General features: G+C 38.8%; 1 protein-coding gene across 13 annotated transcripts in view; it reads right to left on the reverse strand.

The window, feature by feature from the left end:
• The window catches only part of LOC129652815 (craniofacial development protein 2-like), a 641,831-nt gene that overhangs the window by 314,779 nt on the left and 307,254 nt on the right, over positions 1 to 19,798 (reverse strand). The window contains exon 4 of one of the 13 annotated variants that reach the window (XR_008714764.1): positions 17,093 to 17,552. The exons of the other annotated variants lie outside the window; for them this stretch is intronic. The gene's annotated coding sequence lies outside the window, so the exon portion shown is untranslated. Of the gene's footprint in view, positions 1 to 17,092; positions 17,553 to 19,798 lie in introns of those variants that run through there. 13 annotated transcript variants of the gene reach the window in all.

The following is a 19,798-nucleotide window of genomic DNA, read 5'->3' on the forward strand; positions in this document are numbered from 1 at the left end:
ACTCTTTTTGACCACGTGGACTGTAGCCCACCAGGCTCCTCCATGAATGGGATTTCCCAGGCAATAATACTGGAGTGGGTTGCAATTTCCCACTCCAGGGGATCTTTCCAACCCAGGGATTGAACCCACATCTCCTATGTCTCTTGGATTAGCAGGTGGATTCTTTACCACTGAACCGCCTGGGAAGCCCCAAAAGCCTCTTGGCTCATGTAAAGAAGTTCCATGATATCTGTTCTGATTAGGACTAAGGCACTCTTCATGTTACGTACTAAGTAAACACTGTGGAAGAAAGAAAGAGTGAAATGGAGGGGGGCGGGTATTGAGAGAGAAAGGAAGAAAGAAAAAAAAGAAGGGAGAGATGGAGGGAAGGAGTAAGGACAGAATTGGATCTTTCAAATTGAAAATGTATCAATCACAACTTGAGTGTTCCTCCTGGGATTGTGACACAAAGTACCTCCTCTTACACACTCCAATGCTTCCTCCATCATAGAATCTACAAATAGCATCACTCATTGGAACTAACTGTGAGGAAGAGCTGGTTGATATAACTGTATTTCTACAATGATGCAACTTCATTAAAATCAAAGGGAAGTTTAAACTCTTGATTGGGTCTACTTCTAAACAATTTAAAAACAAGGATAGGGAATTCCTTGGCAACCCAGTGGTTAAGACTTGGAGCTTTCACTGTTGAGGACCAGGGTTCAATCCCTGGTCCAGGAACTAAGATCCCACAAGCCATGCAGCCAAGAACAAATAAATAAAAAGTGAGGACCATTTTCCTGTTACTCAGTGTAACTTTTGCTTCTTACCGCTAAATATTTTCCTGCTGTTTAACAAGAAATAAAAGAAACATGACTAAATCTTTCATAGTGTATATTTTATTGCAGTCTATATTTTATATTTGATATAAACATTTTACAGCAGGTGTTTTACACTGCAATTTTTATTCATTTCTTCTGATAAAAGGAAATACAAGTGATAGGCTTAGATACCCTGGTATCTAAGATTTTAAAGCATTAATCCTGTCATTGAAAGTTATAGATTATATTAACACTAGGCTTCAGGCAATGAAAATATTCTCTATATTTTAGTATCAATGGTCTAAACCTTAATTTTCCTTAAAACATAAAAGCCAACAAATTCTGTTACTGGGTAACAACTTGACCTAAAATCGAACCTATATTTATCCAATTAAATGAGAAAAGTGAAAAACGGATACATAGAGACTTTCAGATGATGAACATTTAAAATTTATATATAGTCATATGCAAATATTAATTTTAATTATTAGCACTTAATGTCCTATAAAAACATAAATTATAGCTTTATTATACTCAGATAGCAATGTTAGCCCAATCATTACACTGCTAAGCAACTCACTAACATTTTATTTTTCTGATTTCTTCACACAAATAACATAATTTGTATTCATATAATCAAAAATCTGTGGAATATTAATATTGTTGATATCATCTAGGGAATTCTCTTAATTAAACTTGGCTCTCTAAAATATGTATTTGATGTCAAATTCTGAAGTAAAATAATATTAGTCCATATCTCTTATATCTCTGGAATTGTAAATTCAGCCCTTAACTCAAAGCTTGCTTGTTTCTCTTGGGAAAAATATTCCATGAGTCTTGAATATATGTTGATTAAGCACTCACTATAAGTCAATAATTTGAGTCATTTCGACCAGTGTTATTTCATCTCTTGATCAACTGATAGGATTGGTGTTTTCCATTTAACTGACATAAAAGATAACTTAATACAATAATAAAAGTTATTGTCACCCAGAAGCTATTCTTTTGCACTAAAATAAATACAAATTGTACAGGCAAACACTTAAAGGCATATTGTTGCTATTGTTCAGTCACTAAGTCATGTCTGACTCTTTGCAGCCCCATTAATTGCAGCACATCAAGCTTCCCTGTCTTTTCACTGTCTCCTGGAGTTTCCTCAAAATCATATCCAATGAGTCAGTGATGCTATCTAACCATCTCATCCTCTGCTGCCATCTTCTTCTTTTACCTTCAATCTTTTCCAGCATCAGTCTTTTCCAAAGAGTTGGCACTTTGCATTATGTGGTCAAAGTATTGGAGTTTTAGCTTCAGCATTAGTCCTTCCAGTGAATATTCAGGACTGATTTCCTTTAGGATTCACTGGTTGATCTCCGTGCTGTCCAAGGGACTCTCAAGAGTCTTCTCCTACACCATAATTCAAATGCATCAATTCTAAGGTGCTCACCCTTCTTTATGATCCAACTCTTACATCCACACATGACTACTGGAAAAACCATAGCTTTGACTCTATGAACATTTGTTGGCAAAGTGAGATCTCTGCTTTTTAATATACTGTCTAGATTTGTCATAGCTTTTCTTCCAAGCATCTTTTAATTTCATGGCTTCAGTCACCATCAGCAGTGATTTCTGAGCTCAAGAACATAAAACCTGTCATGGCTTCTACTTTTTCCTTTCTATTTGCCATGAAGTGATAGGACCAGATGCCATGATCTTAGTTTTTTGAATGTTAAGTTTTAAGTCAGCATTTTCACTCTTCTGTTTCTCCTTCATCAAGAAGGTATATCAACAAGGTGAAAGTATATATGAATATATTTTTTGAGATATTTTGTTTTTGACTAAATATATAACTATAGAGGGCTTCTCCCTACTCTGTTTATAGTTACTATTAACACTTGTCTTTTTTATAAATAATAGCTAGTCCTAGATGATTTTAAGAGAGAATAAGAGACAGTAAAATGTGTCTATAATTTTAGGATGGCCTCAGGAAAGTTCAGAGAAGACAGATGACCAATATTGAAGAGGAAAAAAAAATCTTGTTTTATAAAATTCACAAAACTTCATATTAAAATCCTCCATATTTCAGCCACAGTTTAAAATGTAGAATACAAAACTAGATGTAGAAAAAAGCTATATGTTCCTACTAAAAGTAGTGGCTTTCAAATCTTAATGTGCATGAGACTCATTTGTTAAAATAGAGATTACTGGGCATTTGTTCCACACCTAACCTCCCTCCAGCTGAGTCTCCAATCCCCAGGGTTAGAGCCAGAGAATCTGCATTTCAGATAAGTTATCAAGAGATCCTAGAAGAGAGATCACACCTGCAGATCAATACTGCCTGTACATTATGGTCATGGGGGGATATGTGCTCAGGCACAACACTCAAGTTTCTCATGTAATTGATTTTTGGGAGACAAGACATCACTATGCACTTTCAAAACTCTCCAGGTGTTTCTAAAAAGTCTTGAAGAAAAGTGCCTTCTTCAGGAATGATGTGAAACTTGGCCACTGACATATAGATTGAGCACCAAAGCTTGCAAAAAAAAACTAGAAAAGGATGTTTAATGACAGTAATTAATTACATTTGCTTAGCATTCTCCCACCTTACAGTGTGCTTGCCTATCCTTTACCTTGTTTAATTTTGATCTTTGTAAAAATTCAATATCTGAAAAGAAAGTATTAAAATTTCCATTTTTCAGAAGAGTCTGAATCTCAGTAATCCTCCCTAATTGCCCCAGGTCACAGTGTTCATATGCAGGCATCATAACCCAAGCATTTAGGCTATAAATTCAACAGTTATTGCTGTATAATATATGATTACTGCCTCCACAAGACCTTGAAGAGACCAATCTAGGCAGAGCTAAGTCTACCTAGACTTTTCTAGGTATATGTGAAAACTGACATAGGATATTTGAAGAAAAAATAGATAATAGTATGGTAGGGCAAGATTATGGAGTATCTTGAAAAAAATCAAGTCAGGAACTGAACATTTACAGCAATTAATGAATGAGAATAGTATAAAGCAGTGTCACAGGAATTGTGCAAATCATATTATATATATACACATCTGCAATATCTGGAATCCATGTGCAGAAAGCTGACACATAAACTCAGTGTATAGCTATAAGAGGAAATGCAACTTATCATTTTCTCTAATTGCTACAATCAGCCTATTACAAACCCCAACTCCCAGAATAAAAGGCTGGTGGGCTAGGATGGGACAGAAGCAGGACAACTAAACTCAATGCAATATTTAATTCCAAATTTTATCCCTCTTCTGCTTTCAAATCTCTCTTTGATATTGAGGGAAAAGTGTGCTCCTCTTGGCTGTGTTAAGTCTTCCTGATCTCACAATCAGTTTATTCTTGCACCATTTTAGCCATTTCATTATGGCCAGTGACAAAAGCTGGCTAATGTCAAGTAGAGAAGGCATTTTCATATTTAGTTGTTCAATGTCTCTTTCCTGGTGAGTGCCTTCTCATTGGTGTTAAAATGTGAAATGCTCCAGAGTTTGTGTCCACTCTCATGTTGATCTTCAGGCTGTGGCTCCACACCTCATGTGTGACCTTTTTATTGACCATTTCACTACCTATCCAAAAATAAATATGTATTCTCGTCACAGACCACTTCTCTTCCCATACAAAGTAGATGATACCCTTACCCCTACCTCCATCCATGGAGAAGATTTGTCCTCATTACTATCTTTTGAGGTCACTACTGAATGTGGCTGTGATGTAAAAATAGCTCATTACCAACATTTCCAGAGCCAATTCATCCATAAGTCCAAATTAGGCTTTTCATCCCTCCTTTACCTGTTAAAAAGAGACCTCCCCATGTGGTCATGGGTATGGGTCAAGGGAGAGGCCTTGGGGCCACTGAGGTGGGTGATATAGCAGTCTAGGCTACCTTGTGCTTCTGTGGCTTCCTTGTGCCTCTGGTACTGGTCAAACTTGATGGTGGACTCTCTTGTGATGGAGTATGGATATGTGTGTGTGTGTGTTAGCTGCTCATTCCTGTCTGACTCTGCCATCCCAAGGACTATAGCCCACCAGGCTCCTCTGTCCATGGAACTCTCCAGGCAAGAATACTGGACTGGGTTGCATTGCCTTCGCTAGGGAATTTTCTGGATCCAGGGATCAAACCCAGGTCTCCCACATTGCAGGCAGATTCTGTACCATCTGAGCCACCAGGGAAGCCCCAGGATAGGCCTGTCTAATTTCATGACTGACAGACCCGAAGTCATAGTGTGCAGTTCCAGGTGCACGGTCATTTGGTGCTAACTATTCTGTCTCTTCAGGAACCAGTAACAAGACTGAAGCTGAGGGTTGCAAGGGGTTTAATTCTTAGCCTCCCTCTGGAATCTCAGGGGCATACATTCTACTCCTCCCTCTGGGATTCGTGGTGAGTTCCTCATTGCATTGCTTCCTACCACTGATATTTCTGACACCATAGATTTCACTGGCTTTTATGGCCACGTAACAGGGTTACTGGAGAAGGCAATGGCACCCCACTCCAGTACTCTTGCCTGGAAAAATCCCATGGATGGAGGAGCCTGATGGGCTGCAGTCCATGGGGTCGCTAAGAGTCAGACATGACTGAGCGACTTCACTTTCCCTTTTCACTTCCATGCATTGGAGAAAGAAATGGCAACCCATTCCGGTGTTCTTGCCTGGAGAATCCCAGGGACGGGGGAGCCTGGTGGGCTGCCGTCTATGGGGTCGCACAGAGTTGGACACGACTGAAGTGACTTAGCAGCAGCAGCAACAGGGTTCAGTTCAGTTCAGTTCAGTCGCTCAGTCGTGTCCGACTCTTTGTGACCCCATGAATCGCAGCACGCCAGGCCTCCCTGTCCATCACCAACTCCCGGAGCCTACCCAAACTCATGTCCATCAAGTCAGTGATGCCATTGAGCCATCTCATCCTCTGTCGTCCCCTTCTCATCCTGCCCCCAATCCCTCCCAGCATCAGTGTCTTTTCCAATGAGTCAACTCTTCGCATGAGGTGGCCAAAGTACTGGAGTTTCAGCTTTAGCATCATTCCTTCCAAAGAAATCCCAGGGCTGATCTCCTTCAGAATGGACTGGTTGGATCTCCTTGCAGTCCAAGGGACTCTCAAGAGTCTTCTCCAACACCACACTTCAGAAGCATCAATTCTTCGGCACTCATCCTTCTTCACAGTCCAACTCTCACATCCATACATGACCACGGGAAAAACCATAGCCTTGACTAGACGAACCTTTGTTGGCAAAGTAATGTCTCTGCTTTTGAATATGCTATCTAGGTTGGTCATAACTTTCCTTCCAAGGAGTAAGCAACAGGGTTATTTTCCTCAAAATCCACATTGGCTACATAGCCCTTTCTTGCTCTGAGACACTCAAATGTGGCCTAATTTCCAATACAGAATGCATTGTCTCTTAAACCCAAGGCAGACTACCAGGCACTGTGCTTCCTTTGTGGAATGGGGCTGCAGATGGAACCATCTGTCCTTTGCAGGGGGAGCACAGAGACCTTTTAGTTTATCATACAAGTCTGCCCACAGAGAAGGAGAGGAAAAAGTGGGGAGGATTGCATGCAAGAGTCTTATATCACAATTTCCTTCTAAGAATATCTGGGTTGTGGCCACAGGGGGCCCTGAGCCAAAGTTGCCTGTTAGAAATACCTGATACCTCACAGAAGTGGGCCTGCCTTATTACCACTTTTCAGGCTCAGTTCTCTGGCCTGGAGAAGCCTCTGAACATTTGGACTAGGTAAAAAGTCAGTGGCAAATAAAGAGTGTTGGGGATGCACTTCAATTTAGCTCTCAAAAGCAAGAAATAAGAGACACACATTTTCATGACCTCAATGACATAAACAACCTCCTAAATCTGTTTTGTTTTGTTTTGTTTTGCCATGAGGGTTGTGGTGCATCAGGAGCACTGAATCAGACTCACACACCAGATGCCACATTCTAGCTGCTACAACTGCTGTGCTACCAATCCTCACCTGGGAATAAAGCCTTTGCACAACTGTCTCTTCCCAAGCTTCCATGAGAAAAGCAGACTAAAGCCCCGCCCCTCTGACCATCCTCTTCAGCCTTTGAACCCATCTCTGTGTCCAGGAGATAAGCACTGTTTCACTGGTTTGACCCCCCTTCCTTCCCCAGTCTTCTGGGACTTAGAATCATTTTTTTTTTTTTATTCCCTTCACTTTTTTTCCCCTTTTATTCCCTTCACTCATTGGGGAACTTCAATATTTCAAAGCTTTACTTCTTTTTTTTAAAGCATTGTTTTAAAATATTTGCTGCATTTGTTACAATACTGCTTCTGTTTTATGTTATGGTTTTTTGGCTGTGAGGCAAGTGGGATTTTAGTTCCCTGACCAGGGACAGAACTCACATGCCCCGCTTCGGCAGGTGAAGTCTTAACCTTTGAACTGCCAGGGAAGTCCCCAAATCCTTATTTCTGCAGCTTGAGTTTACTAAATTTCTATGATTTAATCAATAAAAAATGTTCTTTGTCAATGGAAAATGAATCGACTAAGAAAATCTTCTGAAAAAGCTTGATTTTCAAGACTACTGTTGAATGTAATCTAGATATCAAAATGTAAACATATTTATTCCTTATTTCTCATTGAATTCCTCCTACAAATTCTATTTATTTCTGTAGCAAATGGATGACTCTGGCAGATTAAAGAATAACCCTGAACATGAGAACATAAAATAGAAAAGTAAATGATTTTTCAAAGTATTATCTTTATTATGAGTCATGACAAATAAATGACAAAGCTAAGCAAAGGATTATAAGAGCCAAAAGGGGAAATGCTTTAACCGAGAAAAATAATCAGAGAAATAATTATATAAGTTTATAGCTCAAATAACTGAAACCTGCAAATTTTTGTCATCTTGTGGCCACTGTTAAGGGATTTCTCTAGCCTGCTGATGCTAGGGGTGTGCCAGAACAGGTGGTCAGGGATAGGAGTAATATCATGTAATTTACCTCTGATGCTCACAGCCTGGCTGGCACATTCTTTTGCCTGAATATTGAGACATGATCTTTTCTAGGTGTTTTCACATGAAAGCTTTTTTTGTCCTTCTCCAGGGATGTCTTTATTCTCTTTCATATGCCTACCTTTCTTTTTTTCTATGTCCCTTTAATTTTTTCCATTATTTTGTCTGTCCTACTTTCCAACTCTTTCTAGTTTAGGGACCTCTCTCTGCGCTTGTCATTATTCATGAATATCAGCAGGATGTGGATATTTTTCACCTGGGTCCACTGCTGGATAAGAAGGAGGTAGAATTTCAGATTCTGAGCACAGAGAAACATAGAAAAACCACCCACCCAGTTAGTGTAAAATGAGCTTATTGTTCTTTCCATGCTTACAGATACAGTACAGCTCTCTAAAACTGAAAGGACAGTTTCTTGCTAACTCAGTTTTTGGTGAAGCAGTGTGAAAGTGGGCTGACAGTAACTTCAGAGTTTTATTCTGAAATATAAATCCTCCCTTCTAGGAAGAAGAAGGACCATCTCAATCCAAACAAAAAGGGGTTTTTAGTTTTAGTCCCTTTCTTCGAATTTACTTTGCCCTCCTCAACTTGGCCATTATGATGCTGAAAACTCAACCCAAAGGTTAATCTAGAGTATGCAGGGCATCTGCACACTTGCCCAGAAAACAAGTCCAGGGGGAATCAATCTCTCTTACTATTTCACTTCATTACTGATCACCAAGCTCTCCACTACTCCCTATTCACCCTAGATTTCATCTTTCCTCCCTGTATCTCTGTGCCTCTTTCTTCATAGGACTGAGTTCCTGCCAACTTTTACTAGGTTGCCCAAAAAGTTTATTTGGGATTTTCCTTTAATATGTTGGGTTTTCCAATAAGATGTTACAAAATTTTTGGCCAATTCAGTATTAGTTCTTCACACTGTTACTGCCATTGGTCCTCAGCCTAACGCATTTCATAGCCATTGCTGCCTAGGCTTTGGCTGAATCATCTACCCAGTCATGTTTGTTTTTTTGTTGTTGTTGTTGCTCTTTCCCCTGATTTGGACAAACTATTGCTGTTTATCTGGAATGTGAATCTATGTTTTTGTACTCATTGGCTATGGTGCCAATTCTTGGTTCTGAATACATAAAGTTAGTGTATTTAAACAGGTTTCCTCTCCATATTAGCACTTCACTCTCCTAGCCAGATCTGGAACTGCATCCAGACACTTGAATGTGGTCTGTCATAAGACACGTGTTGGAAATTATGGTTTAGGAGGCAGTGGCACCTGAATGCTATGCCATACCTGAGGAAAATTAACCTCTGGGACTTGGCTGAGCATGAGAAGAAAAATTGTATGGGCAGACAGATTTTCACTGGACATGGGAGTTCGTATCTTGACTAGAGCATGTTTGTTGCCTGTGGCATTGTGGTACAAGGAGGGACTTAAGTGACCATGTTAAGGCTGAAATCTCTGTGATGGCCTCACAATTCAAGATCTATCAACCCAGAATTCAAGCTTAGAAAAAAAATCCTTCTCCAAATTTTCTTCCCATTTTTGTCTGTAAAAAATTTGTTGGTACCCATTCACTATATTAGCATATCTTTCATGTTTCTAAGCAAGACAAAAGTAAAGCACTTAGGAAATTACTCCTGACTCCAAAAAAGGACTACATTTTCATTTTTATAAGGAACAGTAAAATGGAGACCCCCATTCAACATTGCCTTTGCCCAGAAAAATAAATATTATGTATGTGCGTGTGTGTATGTGTGTGTGTGCTCAGTCATGTTGGACTCTTTGCAAGCAGACTAGAACCTGCCACACTCTTCTGTCCGTGGGACTTCACAGGCAAAGAACTGGAGTGGGTTGCCATTTCCTTCTTCAGGGGATATTCCCAAGCCAGGGATCTAACTCATGTCTCTTGTATCTTCTGTGTTGGCAGGAGGATGTAATGACAATATCTTAAATGTACTCTGTGGGTGTTAGTTGTTCAGTCATGTCTGACTCTTTGTGACCCCATGAACTGCAGCACACTAGGCTTCCCTGTCCTTCACTATCTCCCAGAGTTGGCTCAACCTCATGTCCATTGAGTAGATGACATCATACAACCGTCTCACCCTCTGTTGCCTCCTTTTCCTCCGGCCCTCAATCTTTCCCAGCATCAGGGTCTTTTTCAGTAAGTCAGCTCTTAGTATCAGGTGGCCAAAGCATTGGAGCTTCAGCTTCAGCATCAGTCCTTCCAATGAATAACCAGGGTTGATTTCCTTTAGGATGGACTAGTTTGATCTCCTTGCAGTCTAAGGGACTCTCAAGAGTATTCAACACCACGGTTGAAAAGTATCAGTTCTTCAGTTCTTAGCCTTCTTTATGGTCCAACTCTCACATCCATACATAACCACTGGAAAAACTACAGCTTTGACAATACAGACCTTTGTCAGCACAGTGATATCTCTTGTTTTTAATATGCTGTCTAGATTTTTCATAGCTATTTTTACAAGGAGCAAGTCTCTTTTAATTTCATGGCTTCAGTCACCATCCACAGTGATTTTGGAGTTCAAGAAAATAAAGTCTGTCACTGTTTCCATTGTTTCCCCATCCATCTGCCATTAAGTGATGGGACTGGATGCCATGATCTTCACTTTTTGAATGCTGCCCTTTAAGCCATTTTTGTTTGTTTGTTTCACTCTCTTCTTTCACCTTCATCAAGAGGCTCTTTAGTTCCTCTGTGTTTACTGCCATTAGGGTGGTGTTATCTGCCTATATGAGGTTATTAATATTTCTCTGTGCAATCTTGGTTCCAGCTTGTGATTCATCCAGCCTGACATTCTGCATGACATAATCTGCATATAAGTTAAATAAGCAGGATGACAATATACAGTTAAATAAGCAGGATGACAATATACAACTTTGATGTACTCCTTTTCCAAGTTTGAACCATTCTGTTGTTCCATGTCAGAGAAAGAAATGGCATCCCACTCCAGTACTCTTGCCTGGAAAATCCCATGGATGGAGGAGCCTGGTGGGCTGCAGTCCGTGGGGTTGCTAAGAGTTGGACACGACTGAGCAACTTCACTTTCACTTTCATGCATTGGAGAAGAAAATGGCAACCCACTCCAGTGTTCCTGCCTGGAGAATCCCAGGGATGGGGGAGCCTGGTGGTCTGCTGTCTATGGGGTCGCACAGAGTCAGACACGACTGAAGTGACTTAGCAGCAGCAGTTGTTTCATGTCCAGTTCTAACTATTACCTCTTGACCTGTACACAGGTTTCTCAGGAGGCAGGTAAGGTGGTCTGGTATTCCCATTTCTTTAAGAATTTTCTACAGTTTGTTGTGATCCACACAGTTAAAGGCTTTAGTGTAGTCAATGAAGCAGATGTTTTTCTGGAATTCCCTTGCCTTTTTTTTTTTTTTTTTTAATGATCCAACAGGTGTTATATTTTAACTTATAGCAAAACCATCTTTGGACATATTCTGAGTTGTTGGAGAAATCATATCCCTATGAAAGCTAAATAATAATTCTGGGCAATTATGTAGAACTTTATAGCAATGATAATGAAATGACACAGGAAAGAATTGTCTTATAAGAATAAACAGTGATGGCCTTCATGGTTAAATAAATGTGTCAGGATTGCTTTTTCAGAGGTACTGAAAATATCTCCCTCTCTTGAGAATAAAAATTTCTGCTGCAGATAAGATTGGTCCTCTCCCTTGAGTGAATGCAGCACTCAAATCATAGACTACAGAGCTGAATTTCATGTATTTAAATTCTGGTTCTGCCACTTAAAGACTGTATGTGAAAAAAGAAATGACACAATGTGCTATGTCTCAGTTTTCCTATCTACCTTCTGGAAATAACAATTACACCCACTTAAGAAGTTACTAAAAACACTAAACATATTAATATAAGAAAATATGTAGACCAGTACCTGGAAATATTAGTACTGACTTTTAGTTGTTATCATCATAATACCTACTATATCACTCAATCAAGGCATGTTCATTGAAAACCAAGTCATACCAGGAGGTAATAATAGTAGATTAATGATTGAATTTTGTTTCTATCTATGAGGAGTATCTTGAGGAAAAGAGAATTTGAGAGGGAAAAAAAGAGGGGAGGATGCTAGCATAAGGGAGGAAGAATATTTATTCAGTACTTAAGCTCTGTGACATTTTTCATACCCTATGGCATTTTCCCTCAAACCAACATTAGTAATAGCTCAGCTTCTCATAACTAGTAGTGGCAGAACAAGAATTAGAACGACTTTACTTACTAGTAAATATATTGTTCTTTAAAGAAAAGAGAAAGAGAAGAAAACAAGGACACACAGTTATTTTAAGCAGAGCTTATAACAGCAATAACTAATGTGACCAAATTTAGTAAACAACTGTTTAAATTTCACTTTGCTGATATGTACTATCCACCTCTTCTAGTTGTATCGTTTGTCAAAGAAAAAAAAAAGTGGATAGTAGATTCTTTTCTGATTGAATGATTCATTGGGTTATTATTTTATGTTTTATGTTTACAAAGTCTTCAGTTCTTTTCTGCTGCTCAGTTAAGTTCATTTCAGTTCAGTCACTCAGTCGTGTCCGACTCTTTGCAGTCCCATGAATCGCAGCACACCAGGCCTCCCTGTCCATCACCAACTCCCGGAGTTCACTCAAACTCAAGTCCATCGAGTCGGTGATGCCATCTGGCCATCTCACCCTGTCGTCCCCTTCTCCTCCAGCCCCCAATCCCTCCCAGCATCAGAGTCTTTTCCAATGAGTCAACTCTTCGCATGAGGTGGCCAAAGTACTGGAGTTTCAGCTTTAGCATCATTCCCTCCAAAGAACACCCAGAACTGATCTCCTTAAGAATGGACTGGTTGGATCTCTTTGCAGTCCAAGGGACTCTCAAGAGTCTTCTCCAACACCACATTTCAAAAGCATCAATTCTTCGGCATTCAGCTTTCTTCACAGTCCAACTCTCACATCCATACATGAACACTGGAAAAACCATAGCCTTGACTAGATGGACCTTTGTTGGCAAAGTAATGTCTCTGCTTTTGAATATGCTATCTAGGTTGGTCATAACTTACCTTCCAAGGACTAAGTGTCTTTTAATTTCATGGCTGCAGTCACCATCGGCAGTGATTTTGGAGCCCAGAAAAATAAAGCCTGACACTGTTTCCCCATCTATTTGCAATGAAGTGATGGGACCAGATGCCATGATCTTAATTTTCTGAATGTTAAGTTTTAAGACAACTTTTTCACTCCTCTTTTACTTTCATCAAGAGGCTTTTTAGTTCCTCTTCACTTTCTGCCATAAAGGTGGTGTCATCTGCATATCTGAGGTTATTGATATTTCTCCTGGCAAACTTGATTCCAGCTTGTGGGTCTTCCAGCCCAGCGTTTCCCGTGATGTACTCTGCATATAAGTTAAATAACCAGGGCGACAATATATAGCCTTGACATACTCCTTTTCCTATTCCTATTAGTAGTCATTAAATCACTACAATTATAGACTGTGTACAAGGCTATGGCTTTTCCAGTGGTCATGTATGGATGTGAGAGTTGGACTGTGAAGAAAGCTGAGCACTGAAGAATTGATGCTTTTGAACTGTGGTATTGGAAAAGACTCTTGAGAGTCCCTTGGATTGCAAGGAGATCCAACCAGTCCATCCTAAAGGAGACCAGTCCTGGGTTTTCATTAGAAGTACTGATGCTGAGGCTGAAACTCTAATACTTTGGCCTCGTCATGTGAAGAGTTGACTCATTGGAAAAGACCCTGATGCTGGGAGGGATTGAAGTCAGAAGGAGAAGGGGATGGCAGAGGATGAGATAGCTGGATGGCATCACTGACTTGATGCACGTGAGTTTGGGTGAACTCCGGGAGTTGGTGATGGATAGGGAGGCCTGGCGTGCTGCTATTCATGGGGTTGCAAAGAGTTGGACACGACTGAGTTAACTGAACTGAATGTAAATATGAAATTTTAAAAGTATGTTTAGTAAATTGGCCTTTGGTAAAGTGTAATGGTAAACAGCTCATTAAGCTGTTTTTTCAGTTTTGTTAACTATTCCAGCAAATACTTTAAAACGTTAATGAAAATATCCCAATTGTAGTTAATGACCTTTATTATGAATTAATTTATCTTGAGTATTTTTAAAAGTTAAATGATGTTTTAATTCTTAAAGACTAGTAAACCTCAAATAAATATCTTTGAATGTAGAATATAGCTCTTCATTTACTGTCTTCTCACATGTAACATACCCAGAAGGAAGCTGTTGACTTTTTTGTTTTTCTTGATAAGAAGCTTATAAAATACCTGCTTAACTATTTTTCCTCAAATTAGCAAGACAGCACAAGTATGTAGGTAAGCCATAGGCAAGGACTAAAGGCCAACAATTTAATTAGAAAATATGTATAATCGTACTTTTATCACAGTCTTCCTGGTTCTAAAATGAAGGAAGCTTAGATGAACCTCATTTGCCTCTACTCTTATTTGGAGAAATTTTTATAGTGTCAAACTGTTGGACTTTTTTTTTCACTTTTTATATACTGTTTCTTGGTTAAAATATTTATTTGTCCACCTTTGCCCCATCAGTAAGTACGTGCTGTGAGTGCTAAGTTATTTCAGTCACATCTGACTCTCTGCGACCCTATGGACCATAGACCACCAGGCTCCTCTGTCCATGAATTCTCCAGGCAAGAATACTGGAGTGGGTTGTTGAGCCCTCCTCCAGAGGATTTTCCAGACCCAGAAATGGAACTCGGGTCTCTTATGTCTACCTGCATTGGCAGGTGGGTTCTTTACCACTCTCGCCACCTGGGAAGCCCAGTAAATGACTATCCATTCTTTATTCTCACTTATTCGTTCTTTAAAAAAAAGAAAAACTTATTTTATATCAGAGTATAGATGATTAAAAATGTTATGACAGTTTCAAGTGGACAGCAAAGGGACTTAGGCACATTATACATGTATCTGTTCCCCCTAAATTCCTCTCCCATCCAGGCTACAACATAACATTGAACAGAGTCCCCTGTGCTATATAGTATGACCTGTCAGTTATCCATTTAAATATAGCAGTGTATACATGTCCATTCCAAACTCCCAAAGTATACCTTTCCCCCATCCTTCAACAGGCAACCATATGTTCATTCCCTAAGTCTATGAGTCTGTTTCTGTTTTGTAAATAAGTTGATTTGTAGCATTTCTTTTTAGATTCCACATATAAGGGATGTTATGCATGCACCCCAATGTTCACTGCAGCACTGTTCACAACAGCCAGGAAATAGAATCAACCTAAACGTCCACTGACAGATGAATGGATAAAGAAGATGTGGTGTATACATATATATATATATATATATATATATATACATACATACATACATACATACATACAGGGAGGCTGTATACTGTCATGCTGCTTATTTAACTTATATGCAGAGACATGCGAAATGCCAGGCTGGATGAACACAAGCTGGAATCAAGATTGTCAGGAGAAATAATAACCTCAGATATGCATATTACACCACCCTTAAGACAGAAAGCAAAGAGGAACTAGAGAGCCTATTGATGAAAGTGAAAGAAGAGAGTGAAAAAGTGGACTTAAAACTCAATATTCAAAAAACTAAGATTATAGCACCAGGTTATATCACTTCATGGCAAATAGATGGGGAAACAATGGAAACAGTGACAGACCTTATTTCCTTAGACTCCAAAATCACTGCAGATGATGACTGTAGCCACAAAATTAGCAGACACTTTCTTCTTGCAAGAGAAGCAATGAAAATCCTAGACTTCATATTAAAAAGCAAAGACATTTCTTTGCCTCAAAAGTCCATACAGTCAAAGCTATGGTTTTTCCAGTAGTCATGCACATATATGAGAGCTGGACAATAAAAAAAAGCTGAGCACTGAAGAACTGATGCCTTTGACCTTTGGTGCTGGAAGACTCTTGGGTCTCCCTTGGACTGCAAGGAGATCAAACCAGTCAACCCTAAAGGAAATCAACCCTGGATATTCATGGGAAGGACTGATGATGAAACTGAAGCTCCAATACTTTGGCCACCTGATGCAAAGAACTGATTCATTGGAAAAGACCCTGGTGCTGGGAAAGATTGAAGGCAGGAACAGAAAGGGATGACAGAGGATAAGATGGTTGGATGACATCACTGACTTCATGGACATGAGTTTGAACAAGCTCCTGGGGTTGGTGATGGACACAGAAGCCTGGCATGCTGCAGTCCACGGGGGTCTCAAAGAGTCAGACACAACTGAGTGACTGAACTGAATTGAACTATAACAACTAGGGGAGAAAAAATCAAGCTCAGTCAATGAAAGTTTTAAAAAGTGAAACAATGGTTGCTATTTTTAAATTAATAAAATCATAGTTTCTCTTATGTTATACTGTATAGAAAATTAATATATCATTACTATTGGTTGAGTGCATGCCTAAAATTATTTGAAAACTGAGAGTAAAGATAACTGATTTATCTTTTTTCTTATGTCATTGGTATTAATTGGAATAACCATCATGGTCACCGAAGCCTCTCTTTAACTGATGTTATTTTTAAATATATTTTAATTAAATTTCACAAAGATAATTTTTTCGATCATTACTGAACATCTGTTTAAGTTTGTGATGCAGTTGATGTTTATGTTATTCCATGTTACCCAAAAGTTATTTTGCTTTGCTTCTTCCTACTGTTTTGTCTTGGTAAAACATTCCATTTTTTGAAAACATAAATTGAAATGGGAGAGAATAACATGCAATAAACTCAGAGAGCTTATTTTCTTTTACATATCTCAGGCCAGATATAAGAGTAGTAACTCCATCATGTCTGTGAGAAGCGCCATGAACATACCAGGTCCTCCTGTGTAACCCAAGTGGGTGCCGCTGCAGAGAAAGGCAGCCCACCGTGATGAAGCAGAAGTATGTTGTGGCTCCACAAAAATGACAACTGTCTCAGTATAAATTAAGAATAGAATTCACTCTTATTGAGGACTTACTGTATGCTACTTTAGCCTTTAAATTATTTGACTTTATCCCCACAATTAACACAATGATGTGTATTATTTTGTTTACTTTAAGGATAAGGAAAACAAAGCCTTAGAGAGGTTGACAGAAGTGCCCAAGGTTATTGTTTAATTGGCAGAGCTTGCTGTTGAGCTCAGGTCCATCTGAGTTTTCACATAACCTTCTTTGTACTCCACTATGGCCAAGCCCTGTCTATAAACTTACATAAATAAAATGTACCAGGAAGTAGAAAATGAGCTTTTATTATTTTATCAATATTTATGTTTACAATACTATGTATTAATGAGTATACCACATTTGAAAATATCCCCCCAAAAGGACATATATATTACAGTAAAATGAAACACAATTGCAACGTTAACTGAAATTTCATGTTAATTTAAAATATATGACTGAATTATATATATCCATCTATGTGTACACACATATACATTTTGTAAAATTGAGATTTTTATATGTGTGTACATATAGATGGACATAATTCAATTACATATATTAAGTTAGCAGACAAATTTTGTTCATCTCATTGCATTTTTTCTTGGCTAGTAGCACCTATTACTCCAATTGTTATACCGACTATGTTATATACCTGCAAATAAAAGATGCAACCAAATGTTTTTAACCGCTTTTTAGTTTTTGAACATTTAGGTTGTCCTCACCAATTTTACTACCATTATCCAAGATGTATCAGGAATTTGCTTGCTTAAATGTGTATTTCAGATATATCACTCTGTCTTCAGTATACAGAATAGATTGGAAGTGTCTCAAGGCTGTGGAAAGAATATTTAAAACATTGTCAGAGCTTTTTAGCCAAGACATGATGGAAGCCTTAGGGTATTCCCTTAGGAGAGTGAGGGTACCTGCTCAGTCACTTCAGTTGTTTCTGACTCTTTGCAACCCTGTGCACCATAGCCCACCAGGCTCCTCTGTCCATGGGATTTTTCAGGCAAGAATACTGGAGTGGGTTGCCCTGCCCTCCTCCAGGGGATCTTCCTGGCTCAGGGATCAAGCTCACATCTCTTATGGCTCCTGCATTGGCAGACACATTCTTTACCACTAGCACCACCTGGAAAGCCCCGGGAGGGTGAGGGTAGGATTGAGAAATATTTGAAAGATGAATTTGGGAACATTTGACAATATCATATGAGGAATGAGTGATCAGGAAGAATCAAAGATAAAAGTCTAAATTCTTGTTTAAGTTATTGTTTAGTTAGTAGTATCATTATTGAGATTGAGAACTCTGGAGAAGTGAGTTGAAGGAAAGGATCATACATTCAATACAAAATGCCTTGAGTTTGTTGTGTCTACCAGAAATACAAGTAAGAAAGTACACACTTTAAAAAAAAAAAAAAAAAGATATTGGCTTCAGATACAGTTTTGGGAATCATCAGCTTACTTATAGATAGAATAAGAAAAAAGCACTGGGAACTCTTAAGTACAGAGGGATAAAAACTTATTAGGATGGAAAATAGGTCTAGTGTGGGTAACTGAATGAATAATAAAAGAATAATACACTGAATTTAAGAGAGTGGCATTTTATATCAAGGTCTGAGTATTGGAGCAGGTTTGGTAATTGTAAATTCTAGAATATGACCATATTTTGCTGAGAGGGGATGAATAGAAAAGTCATTTAACATGGAGAGGTCAAGATAATGAAAAGCTATAAATATCTTCTATAAGAACATTCAAAACTAGGGGGATAATGGAAGTTCTTGAAATATAGATAAAATTATGGTATCAGGTACTTGAAGACAGTAATGATTAAGAGAATTGTGAAACAGGGACAAGAAGGAAAAGACAGTGGTAGAGTAAAGCAGCATGAGCCACAAAGAACAGGTAATTTTCCAAAGAATAGAGAAGTGACCATTTCCTGCTTTTGTGTGGGTGATGTGTTACACAGCACTTTAACCTTCTGTCTCAACACTAGTCTCCTTAGGCTCTGACACTAGTTGATCCTTGGGCCTAAAGGACACTTCATTTCCCTGTATAAATGGCCTTTGAATGTAGAATGAATCCCCTTTTGGTGGATTCTTTTTAAAATACCTTTCTCCTCAACCTGATTAGTTGTTTAAAGCATCCCACACAGGTACTACACATACACACACATACACATTGAACATAGTATCCTCCTGGTATTTATAAATTATATAAAATGGATGCAGGTTGTAAGTGTGATACTGCTTAATATTCACTACTTTTTTTAATCCCTACAGGATTCTCCTCTTCACATGATTTAAAATAAAGAGACTTTATTGTGTATTTTCAAAATAAAGAATTTTATCATATAAAAGGTACATGAGACAGTGCTGGACATACAACTAGTATTCAGAAAATGTCAGTAGTGAACCGTGAACTTCCAGATGTTCAAGCTGGTTTTAGAAAAGGCAGAGGAACCAGAGATCAAATTGGTAACATCTGGTGGATCATCGAAAAAGCAAGAGAGTTCCAGAAAAACATCTATTTCTGTTTTATTGACTATGCCAAAGCCTTTGACTGTGTGGATCACAATAAACTGTGGAAAATTCTGAAAGAGATGGGAAAAACAGAGTACCTGACCTGCCTCTTGAGAAAGCTGTATGCAGGTCAGGAAGCAACCTTTAGAACTGGACATGGAACAACAGACTGGTTCCAAATAGGAAAAGGACTACGTCAAGGCTGTATAATGTCACCCTGCTTGTTTAACTTATATGCAGAGTACATCAGGAGAAACTCTGGGCTGGAAGAAGCACAAGCTGGAATCAAGATTGCCGGGAGAAATATCAATAACCTCAGATATGCGGATAACACCACCCTTATGGCAGAAAGTGAAGAGGAACTAAAAAGCCTCTTGATGAAAGTGAAAGAGAAGAGTGAAAAAGTTGGCTTAAAGCTCAACATTCAGAAAACGAAGATCATGGCATTCGGTCCCATCACTTCATGGGAAATGGATGGGGAAACAGTGTCAGACTTTATTTTTGGGGGGCTCCAAAATCACTGCAGATGGTGACTGCAGCCATGAAATTAAAAGACGCTTACT

The sequence above is a fragment of the Bubalus kerabau genome, chromosome 5 (assembly GCF_029407905.1).
Source record: "Bubalus kerabau isolate K-KA32 ecotype Philippines breed swamp buffalo chromosome 5, PCC_UOA_SB_1v2, whole genome shotgun sequence".
NCBI classification, from domain to species: domain Eukaryota; kingdom Metazoa; phylum Chordata; class Mammalia; order Artiodactyla; family Bovidae; genus Bubalus; species Bubalus kerabau.